This window comes from Triticum dicoccoides, chromosome 5A (assembly GCF_002162155.2).
Source record: "Triticum dicoccoides isolate Atlit2015 ecotype Zavitan chromosome 5A, WEW_v2.0, whole genome shotgun sequence".
Lineage (NCBI taxonomy): Eukaryota > Viridiplantae > Streptophyta > Magnoliopsida > Poales > Poaceae > Triticum > Triticum dicoccoides.
Window position 1 is genome coordinate 14,991,335 of NC_041388.1, and position 12,244 is coordinate 15,003,578.

Sequence of the window (12,244 nt, forward strand, 5' to 3'; positions counted from 1 at the left end):
CGCACACGCGCGCCCTCTCTGCCGCTCCCCGCGTGTAGTCCTGCTCGCCGTCCCGCAGCTCCGCCCGACGCGACCCCCCGCACCTAGTGCGCCCCCGCTCGTCCGCCCGCAGCCTGCCGACGCCGCGCGCTCGAGCGCTCGCGCGCCCCCCTCCGGCCGCCCTTCGCAGTCACTCGGGACTGCTCGCGCACGCCCCACCGCATCTTACTTCCACCCCTGCTCGGCGCTGCTACCACTCGTCGTCACCCGCGTGCTCTAGTAGGTTTGCCCAAACCTTGCCTTGACGGCGCGGTCGACCTCGCCTTGCCTCTACTCCGCCGCTACTGCCCTCTGCCGCCCGCGCTCGACCACCGCAGCTCCGCCCCTTCCGCGTCGCTGCCGCAGTGCTCCGCCGCGGCCTCGCGTAGCCCCGTGCCCCCCCTACGTCGCCGGCCGTCGCCCATCTCGCTCTGCTCCCAGTGCCGCCCGCCGCCCCCGCCGCGGCACGCTTTGCCTCGCCGGCGCCGTGCTGCTGGCCGCGCCTGGGCTCGCCCCATCGGCCGCCTGCAACCGCGCCCGAGACCCGTGCCCGTTCGCCCGCTAGGGCTCCCCCTAGCCCAATGACAAATGGGGCCCGGCCCCAAAACGTTTTTAAAAAAAGGGGATTAAAAATAATAATAATAATAAATTAATCTTAATTAATTAATTATAAATAATTAATTAAAGTAATTAATCCTGATTAGATTAACCTAATCAATTAACTAAACCCTAATTAACCTAACAGAGTTTGACAGGTGGGTCCCACTGGACCCACGCGTCAGTTTGACCCAGTCAACCCCTGTTGACTACTGACGTCAGCATAACATCATGTTGATGTCATAAATCCAATTTTGAATTAAATTAAATAATTAATTAAATTCCAGAAATTAATAAAATCTTTAGAAAATCATATCTTTTAATCCGTAGCTCGGATGGAAAAACTTTGTACCTGAAAGTTGCTCAGAACGACGAGACGAATCCGGATATGCAACCCGTTCGTCCGCCGCACATCCCTAACCTATCGAACACGCAACTTTCCCCCTCTGCTTCATCTGACCGAAAACGCGAAACACCGGGGATACTTTCCCGGATGTTTCCCCCCTTCACCGGTATCACCTCATACCGCGTTAGGGCACACCTAGCATCATGCTTTGTCATGTCATGCATCGTCATGCTTTTGTTTGCATTATATTTATTGTTTCTTCCCCCTCTTCTCTCCCTAGACATCGAGACCGACGCTGCTGCTACCCAGTACGACTACAGTGTTGACGACCCCTCTCTCTTGCCAGAGCAACCAGGCAAGCCCCCCCCCCCTTGATCACCAGATATCGCCTACTCTACTCTCTCCTGCTTGCATTAGAGTAGTGTAACATGTTACTGCTTTCCGTTAATCCTGTCCTGATGCATAGCCTATCCTTGCTACTACTGTTGTTACCTTTACCTGCAATCCTAATGCTTAGTATAGGATGCTAGTCTATCATCCGTGGCCCTACATTCTTGTCCGTCTGCCATGCTATACTATCGGGCCGTGATCACTCGGGAAGTGATCACGGGTATATACTTATACATATATACATGCTATACAGGTGGTGATTAAAGTCGGGTCGGCTCGTAGGAGTACCCGCGAGTGATTTCGATGTTGAGGGCTGAAGGGACAGGTGGTTCCATCCCAGTAGAGGTGGGCCTGAGTTCCCAAAGGCCCCCGACTGTTACTTTGTGGCGGAGCGACAGGGCAGGTTGAGACCACCTAGGAGAGAGGTGGGCCTGGCCCTGGTCGGTGTCCGTGGTTATTTCAAAATAACACGCTTAACGAGATCTTGGTATTTGATCTGAGTCTGGCTATTGGCCTATATGCACTAACCATCTACGCAGGGACATTTATGGGAACTCGACGTCGTGGTATCAGCCGAAGCCTTCGTGACGTCAGCGACTGAGTGGCGCGCGCCGGGTTGGACCACGTAACGCAACTTCCTTTGTAATGGAGGTTGCTAGGTCTGCTCTCCGGCCGTGTACGCAACATGCAGGTGTGCAATGGGCGATGGGCCTAGACCCCTACGCCATAGGATTTAGACCGGCGTGTGGACCTCTTTGTTGTGCCTAGGTAGGGCTGCGACGTGTTGATCTTCCGAGGCCGGGCATGACCCAGAAAAGTGTGTTCGGACAAAGGGGATCGAGCGTGTTGGGAAATGTGGTGCACCCCTGCAGGGAAGTCAATCTATTCAAATAGCCGTGATCTTCGGTAACAGGACGACTTGGATTTGTACCTTGACCTTATGACAACTAGAACCGGATACTTAATAAAATACACCCTTCCAAGTGCCAGATACAACCGGTGATCGCTCTCTCACAGGGCGACAAGGGGAGGATCATCGGTTAGGATTATGCTATGTGATGCTACTTGGTGAACTTACCATCTACTCTCTTCCTCTGCTGCAAGATGGAGGTTACCAGAAGCGTAGTCTTCGAAAGGACTAGCTATCCCCCTCTTATTCCGGCATTCTGCAGTTCAGTCCACATATGATAACCCTTTTTCATTGGATACCAATGCATACATATGTAGTGTAGCTCCTTGCTTGCCAGTACTTTGGATGAGTACTCACGGGTGCTTTGCTCCCCCTTTTCCTCCTTTTCTATACTCGATTGCTGCGACCAGACGATGGAGTCCAGGAGCCAGACGCCAACATCGACGACGACTCCTACTACACTGGAGGTGCCTACTACTACGTGCAGCCCGCTGACGACGACCAGGAGTAGCTTAGGGGGATCCAGGCAGGAGGCCTGCGCCTCTTTCGATCTGTATCCCAGTTTGTCCTAGCCTTCTTAAGGCAAACTTGTTTAACTTATGTCTGTACTCAGATATTGTTGCTTCCGCTGACTCGTCTATGATCGAGCTCTTGTATTCGAGCCCTCGAGGCCCCTGGCTTGTAATATGATGCTTGTATGGCTTATTTTATTTGTAGAGTTGTGTTGTGATATCTTCCCGTGAGTCCCTGATACGTCTCCAACGTATCTATAATTTTTGATTGCTCCATGCTATATTATCTACTGTTTTGGGCAATATTGGGCTTTATTATCCACTTTTATATTACTTTTGGGACTAACCTATTAACCGGAGGCCCAGCCCAGATTTGCTGTTTTATGCCTACTTCAGTGTTTCGAAGAAAAGGAATATCAAACGGAGTCGAAACAGAACGAAATCAACTGGAGAAGTTATTTTTGGAATGAAAGCCATCGGATAGACTTGGACTTCACGTCAGGAGATACGGGAGGTGCTCACGAGGGTGGGGGGCGCGCTCCCCTGCGTCACTACTAGGGAAAAGCCTATACACAGAATCTTACTAGCAGCGCGCTATAAAATCAGGCGCTGCTAGTAAGTAGCAGTAGCGCGGGCTGTGGAAACTTGCTGCTGAAACAAGTTTATCAGTAGCGCGCGCACTCCAAGCGGCGCTACTGCTAAAATTCCCACGCCGCCGCCGCGAGGCCAGTTATAGCAGCAGCGTGTTAAAATAGACAACGCTACTGCTACATAACGTAGCAGCAACGCATTCAGGCAATAATCGCTACTGCTAAATTAACTACAGATCTCACTAGTCTCATCCACAGATCACACTCACACACACTCACGGTCTCCTCCTCACCCCCTGCGCCGCCGGTCCTCCCCCGTCGCCCCTCCCCCGATCTGCGCCGCTGTCGCCTCATCCTCCTCCGTCCTCCCTCCACTCGCCGCTGGCCGCCCCCTCCTCGCTCCGCCTTCCTCCTCGATCCATCCTCCCTCCACTCGCCGCCAGCCGGCCCCTCCTCGCTCCGCCTTCCTCCTCCGTCCTACTATCTTCTCCCTCCTCGAGTCACCCCTCCTTGTGCCTCCTCCCTGATACATTTTGATTTAGTAGGCTTTCATATGTAACATTTTGATTTAGTTGATTTAGTATGCTAGTTGATTTAGTCGATTTAGTTGATATGATTCAGTTGATTTAGTAGGCTAGTTGATTTAGTTGATTTAGAACATTTTGATTTAGTTTATTTAGTAGGCTAGTTGATTTAGTAGGCTAGTTGATTTAGAACATTTTGATTTAGTTGATTTAGTAAAATGGCGCCACCACCAGCACCGCTATGTCGACTGTGCAAGTCAAGGTGCGCCAGCATCCTTGCAACTGGCAAGCTGTTCGGCATCTACTTCCATCCGAGTTTTCGTCATGCGGCGGTAAGAAATTAGATGAAATGTAACAACTATTTTATTTTTAGTGTTGGCATTACTGCATTGTGTCATTTTGCTTTTCTTACACAGATTGTCCCATGCAATGTGAGGTTGAAATTCAACAAGCTGACAGGAGACACTGTGACATTTGAGGCTCCTGGGGGGGCGTACACTATGGAGGTCGAGAAAGGACGCAATATGTCGCAGATTGGAGGAGATGGATGGGCCCGTTTCCTCGCTCGCATGCGTCTTACTGGTGGTGAGTTGATCAGATTCTCCTTCAGAGCCGAAAGACTCAAGCTGGTTGTCATTTATATCAACCTGGTGGAAGATGATGAAGATGACGAAGATGATGAAGATAATGAGGACCCACTCAATGAAGATGATGAGAACCCACTTCATGAAGCCATCATAGCTCAAAAAATGAGGCTGAGCGAGGAGGAGGTGTGCAACCTATGGGACATAATTCCGCCACGTGATGACTTTGTCAGGGTGCCATTCGTGACCCGCCTGACAAGTACCATGGTCGATCGGCATGAAATGGTATGTTATACGTACTACATGTAGTAATTTGATGATATATACATGCTGTATTGTTATACTTACAAATCTAGTCGATGATATACTTTAGTGTAGAGTCTGATCACATGCTTAGGCTATTTATTAATTGATATGTTTTTCTTATTCAGAGATTGCCAAAGAACCTATCTGTGAGTTGTGGTATCGAGCCTGATGAAGAAGGCTCAGTTGGACTACGCCTTACCGCAAGGGGCTCCGTCACCACATGTACTTACCGCATGGGCACAGATGGTCGCACACACTTGAACTCGGTTGGGTGGAAGAGATTCCTCGTTGGCAAGAATCTTCATGCTGGACAGGCCATCCTAATTACTATCAGGAACACCCACCGCCCAGGCTTGAGGATGATGATCGTCGTCGATATCATCTAGAACTACATATGTGTATGTGGCTATATCATCTAGAACTACATATGATGATCGTCGTCGATATCATTAGAACTACATATGATGATCGTCGTCGATATCATCTAGAATTAAATATGATGATTGTCGTCGATGTCACCTTGTACTGCTTGAGGATGCATGTTGAGTATATATGAAATTTTTATCTAGTACTCCCTCGGTTCCAAATTACTCGTCGTGGTTTAAGTTCAAATTTGAACTAAAATCTGGACGAGTAATTTCGAACCGAGGGAGTACTACCTAGTACCTATAATGCTTTATGAAATTGATATCTAGTAGTACCTAGTATCTGGAAATTGCAGTTTATCGAAGCCGGAATGGGGAAATGGTGAAAGAAATAACAGTAGCGCTGGACCGGGAAATCACTACAGCTAAGTAATAGCAGCGTGTTCCTGAAAAGCGCTGCTGCTATAGTCAATAGTGGTAGCGCGGGTACAGGCAGCGCTACTACTAAGAGTTAGCTGTAGCGCCTTATTGGTAGCGCGGGTACCCGCGCTGCTGATAGGCCTAAAACCCGCGCTGCTGCTAGCCTTTTCCCTAGTAGTGCTTTGTGGGTCCCCCGTATCTCCTCCGACATACCCCCTGCACCCATATATACCTACGTATCGTAAAACTTCCAGAACAGAGATTAGATCGGGAGTTCCGCCGCCAGAAGCCTCCGTAGCCACCAAAAACCAATCTAGACCCATTCCGGCACCCTGCCGGAGGGGGCAATCCCTCTCCGGTGGCCATCTTCATCATCCTAGTGCTCTCCATGACGAGGAGAGAGTAGTTCTCCCTCGGGGCTGAGGGTATGTATCAGTAGCTATGTGTTTGATCTCTCTCTCTCGTGTTCTTGATTTGGCACGATGTTGATGTATCGCGAGCTTTGCTATTATAGTTGGATCTTATGTTTCTCCTCCCCCTCTTCTCTCTTGTAATGAATTGAGTTTTCCCCTTGAAGTAATCTTATCGGATTGAGTCTTTTAAGACTTGAGAACACTTGATGTATGTCTTGCCGTGGATATCTGTGGTGACAATGGGATATCACGTGATTCACTTGATGTATGTTTTGGTGATCAACTTGCGGGTTCCTCCCATGAACCTATGCAGAGGGGTTGGCACATGTTTTCGTCATGATTCTCCGATAGAACTTTGGGGCACTCTTTGAGGTCCTTTGTGTTGGTTGAATAGATGAATCTGAGATTGTGTGATGCATATCATATAATCATACCCACGGATACTTGAGGTGACATTGGAGTATCTAGGTGACATTAGGGTTTTGGTTGATTTGTGTCTTAAGGTGTTATTCTAGTACGAACTCTAGGGCTGTTTGTGACACTTATAGGAATAGCCCAACGGATTGATTGGAAATAATAACTTTGAGGTGGTTTCGTACCCTACCATAATCTCTTCGTTCGTTCTCCTATATTAGTGACTTTGGAGTGACTCTTTGTTGCATGTTGAGGGATAGTTATGTGATCCAATTATGTTAGTATTGTTGAGAGGACTTGCACTAGTGAACGTATGAACCCTAGGCCTTGTTTCCTAGCATTGCAATACCGTTTACGCTCACTTTTATCACTTGTTACCTTGCTGTTTTTATAATTTAAGATTACAAATACCTTTATCTACTATCCATATACCACTTGTATCACCATCTCTTCGCCGAACAAGTGCACCCATACAATTTACCATTGTATTGGGTGTGTTGGGGACACAAGAGACTCTTTGTTATTTGGTTGCAGGGTGGCTTGAGAGAGACCATCTTCATCCTACGCCTCCTACGGATTGATAAACCTTAGGTCATCCACTTGAGGGAAATTTGCTACTATCCTACAAACATCTGCACTTAGAGGCCCAACAACGTCTACAAGAAGAAGGTTGTGTAGTAGACATCAGTCCCTGATCTTGATCGTACACGTTTCCGTGTATGATTAGTGTACGATTGAATCGGGGGCGTCACAAGTTGGTATGAGAGCCGACTGCCTGTAGGAATGCCCCTTCCACACTCCTTGGCCGAAGTCGAGTCTAGACATTACAAAAACTTTTACTAACATGGTTGTGTGCCTTACGGGCCCACGTCGCCATCTGGGTGGTATTAGTATCTTTTACTCCTCGATCCTTACTCTAGGACTCTGAACTCTCTTCTACTCGGGTTAAACAATTTTACTAACTTTAACATTAGGATCCCGTGACCATGTTCACCCCAAAGTTGGATAAGCCCTAGTTATTCTTTAGAGTAGTAATTGAACATTACCCACATTGTCATTTGACTCATGTGAAAATATCTTTGTTTTCAGATGGAACCCACGAGACAGGTCGTGCGCCACACGACGGCCATTGGTGCCTCAGGATCACCTACTGTGTTGTTTGAGATGATGACCTATCTGGGTTATCGCTGGCACCCTGAGTACACCGTCTACGAGGAGTACCAGGACTTCAACCAGGAGCAGTACCGTGCCACCGTCCACCTCTACATCGGGAGTATGACTCCACTACTGTGCTGCACACTGCTCATGGTGTTGGAGTTACTATCGATATGGCAGACCACGATGCTGTTTATGCTGCTCTGACACGTCTTCGTGGTGAGTACCAGGAGTTGGACACCTCCCCCTTCAAGCACATTGCTATCGCATCCGATGTTGGTGTGGAGGGATACTACACTGCTGCCTACTCCACTGTCACCCGAGAGCCCTTCTATCATCAGAACCTGGTTCTGCATGCCGATGGGCTGGATAGAGCTAACCGAGCTCTTCGCCACGAGTTGTACACCACCCGTCAGCACCTGTACCGTGCTCTGACGCTGTTGCACCCCTATGTCCGATCTGGTGATCTGTCGCGTTCTGTGATCTACCCTGCCAGGACCGTGATGCCCCAGGGTGTCGGCTGGCCAGATGTGGGAGGCTACTCTCCCGCACTTGGTCCTCTCCTGCCACCTGCGCCTCGGGTTGCGCACCAGAGTATCCGCGGACCCCAGTCTACTCGCGTGGAGGTCTTCCCTTCGCGTCACTACCAGCTGTCAGGCAACACCTACCTCCACAGTTCCTCCTAGGACTGATGTAGGCTTGCTTGTTAGTGTTAGATGCCTTCGTCGCGATCCTGCATGCCGCCTATGATGTTCTTAGTCTGTGTACCGAACTCTATGCATGATCACTTTTGTAAGATGTGCCAACTACTATGTAGTATCTATCGTGTTCCTTTCATTATGCATGTTTCATCATGAATGATTCTTGTCCTCGCAATTTCTCAATGCTGAACTACACCTGTTATATATTAGTAGGATGGTTAGACCAGGTGGTCGTGGTCGTGGTGGCCCTCCCCCACCCCCGCCTGAGTACATGGCTGGGATGATGCAACAGTTTGAGCTGAATCGCCAATTCATGGAGAATATTATGGCTCAGTTTCCTCGCCCCAATATGAACCAGCAGCCAACCCAAGTGACTCTGCAGGATTTCATACGCCTCAACCCAACCGTGTACCACAGCTTAACTCAGCCTCTGGATGCTGATGACTGGCTCCGTGACATCACCTATGAGATGAAGTCTGCTGATGTAGCCCCTGCCAGCTATGTCACCTTTGCTTCCTTCTTCCTGAAGGGACCCGCAGCTCAATGGTGGGACAGCCACAGGCTTACTCTGCCGGTTGGAACAATCATCACCTGGCCAGACTTCCAAGCTGCTTTCCATGCTCGCTTCATTCCTCAGGGAGTCATGGACTGTAAGAAGCGCGAGTTCCGCAGCCTCACCCAAGGCAACAAAACTGTGGAAGCTTATCAGCGGGAGTTTCTGGACTTGTCCCGCAATGCTGAAGAAGACATTGCAACTGATGCACGCAGACAGGAGAAGTTCCGTGATGGCCTTCAAGCTGATATCAAGCTCGCACTTCTAGTGCACGGCTTTGCTGATTTCGCCACCTTGGTGAATAAGGCCATCAATGTCGAAACTGGTCTGATGGAACACCAGAGCTCTCACATGCGCAACCGTGACACGGGCTCATCTTCGGGCCCGTCTTCACAGAAGCGTAGGATATGGATTCCCAACAGCATGTATCAGCTAACTGCACCTACTCCAAGGCAGTCCTATGCTGCATCGTGTCTGCCTCCCCCACCAACTAGGCAGCCAAGGCTTCCAGGTCCACCACCCCAAGCTCCTGTCCCCACTCCTAATAATGGTCTGTGCTACAGGTGTGGCCAACCTAGTCACCTTGCCAGGAACTGCTATCAGAATCAGAACCAGAATCAACTGGCCCTTCCCACAGCTGGTCGTGGAAGCAACCAGCCTCGCAATAACAATGCCAAGTCTTATGGTCATGTTCATGCCAACCACGTTGATCTCAATGAAGTTCTAGACCAGCCTGCTACCGTGATGGGTACACTCCTCGTAAATTCAGTACCTGCATCTGTTTTATTCGATTCAGGAGCATCACATTCATTCATGTCAGAAGATTTTGCATACAAGCATGACGTTAAATGTGAGGAGATGAACACTTCGGTATTGGTAAAAACCCCCGTGGGACAATGTCAAACCTCACTGGTTGGCATCGACGTCCCAGTGGAAATCGAAGGGCTAGAATTCTATGCCTCTCCCATTATCCTGAAGTCGTCTAACATCGACCTCATTCTAGGGATGGATTGGTTGAAAGTGCATACTGCTTCTATAGTTTGCGCCACTAAGGTCGTCCACCTGCTACACCCTTCTGATGAAATAATTGCTTACCAAGCTCATCTAGTTCAAAATGCTGAGGCACGGCTTTATGCCTTGAATGCGTTGAACGCTGCACCACTCAAGGGAATTGAAAACATTCCCGTCGTTCGTGAATTCCAAGACGTCTTCCCAGAAGAACTTCTAGGGATTCCCCCCTGCTAGAGCTGTCGAATTCATCATCTACTTGAAACCCGACACCACCCCTTTATCCAAACGACCCTACAAGATGCCGCTACATGAACTCATTGAGCTTAAGGAGGAAATCGACAAATCTCTTGTCAAAGGTTTCATTTGCCCAAGTTGCTCTCCTTGGGGAGAACCTTCTCTCTTTCTTAAGAAGAAGGATGGGATAAAATGATTAGTCCAAGACTACCGTCCTATAAACCAACCTACCATTCAGAATAAATATCCTCTTCCTCGGATCAATGATCTTTATGATCAACTGGCTGGTTCATCAGTGTTCTCCAAACTCGACTTGAGGTTGGGTTACCACCAGATCCGTGTTCGTGAAGAGGATAACCCAAAAACCGCCTTCGTGACTCGGTATGGATCATACAAGTACACCGCCATGTCATTCGGCTTAACGAATGCTCCAGCCACCTTCTCTCGTCTGATGAACTATATATTCATGGATTACCTCGACAAGTTCGTCGTGGTTTATCTGGATGATATCCTTGTATTTTCCAAGAACAAAGAAGAACGTGCTGAACATCTTCGTCTTGTGCTGGAAAAGCTTCGAGAGCATCAACTGTATGCTAAGTATTCCAAGTGTTAATTCTGGCACTCCAAAGTAACCTATCTTGGGCATGTCATCTCCAAGGATGGTATTGCCGTCAACCCTGAACGAGTTCAGGCTATTCTCGATTGGACTCCTTCGAAGAATGTCAAGCAAGTCCAAAGTTTTCTCGGTCTCGCCAGCTATTGCCGTCGATTCATCGAGAACTTCTCCAAGATTGCCAGGCCTCTGACTATTCTGTTGCATAAGGGTGTCAAGTTCGAATGGACAGACAAGTGTCAGGAAAGTTTCCAAGAACTCAAAGACAAGTTGACTTCTGCCCCAGTGCTTGCTCCACCTGACACTAAGAAGGACTTCGTCATTTACTGCGATGCTTCCCGTCAAGGATTAGGCTGTGTCCTAATGCAAGAGCGCATAGTGATTGCTTATGCCTCTCGTCAACTGTGCCCTCACGAAGAAAACTACCCAGTTCACGACCTCGAGCTTGCTGCTGTCATTCATGCACTGAAGCAGTGGAGACATTACCTTCTCGGTAATCGTAGTGGGATCTTCATGGACCATCAAAGTGTGAAGTATCTGTTTACTCAGCCTGACTTGAACCTCCGCCAGCAGAGATGGATGGAGACTGTTGCAGACTTTGACGTGGGTATATCTTTACCCCCGGCAAGGCTAATGTAATGGCTGATGCCTTGAGCCACAAGTCGTACTGCAACCACCTACAGGTTCACAAAGTTCAGCCCTCGCTTGTCGAAGAATTTAGAAAGCTGAACCTTCATATTGTTCCTCCTGGAGCACTCGCTCCCCCTCCCCCAGAGTTCCAAAAGATGAATATTCGTGTTGTTACTAAGGGTTCTCTAAATACCCTGGCTATCGTACCAGATCTTGTAGGTGGTATAAAGACTATTCAAGGTTATGACTCTGAAGTCCATAAGATTAAACTCCATCTAGCAGAAGGAAAGCCCTCATTCTTCACTATCGCCGATGATGGTGCCTTGTACTTCAAAGGCCGCCTAGTGGTACCACGTTCGAGGAAAAACCTGGATCGGACCTAGTGGTCCATGATACGCCTTTGTCTATTCATCCTAGTAGTACAAAGATGTACCAAGACATCCGTCAGAGATTCTGGTGGTCTAATATGAAGCCAGACATTGCTCGATATGTTGCTGAGTGTGACGTTTGCCGCCGTATCAAAGCAGAGAATCAAAGGCCTGCTGGAACTCTGCAACCTATCTCTATTCCTGAATGGAAATGGGACCATGTTGAAATGGACTTCGTCACTGGATTTCCCAAATCGCATAAAGGTAATGATGCTATTCTTGTCGTCATTGACCGGCTTTCTAAAGTTGCACATTTTCTGGAGGTCAAAGAAACAATCACTGCTAGCCAGCTTGCAACTCTCTACATGTCCAGAATTGTTTCACTTCACAGTATTCCACTGGTTATCAGTTCAGACCATGGCAGCTTATTCACTTCAAGATTCTGGGCAAGTTTCCAAGAAGCTATGGGAACTCATCTGTCGTTCAGTACTGCGTTTCATCCTCAGTCGCAAGGTCAAGTTGAACGTGTCAACCAAGTTCTCGAAGACATGCTTCGAGCTTGTGTAGTTTCCTTCGGCAAGAAATGGGAG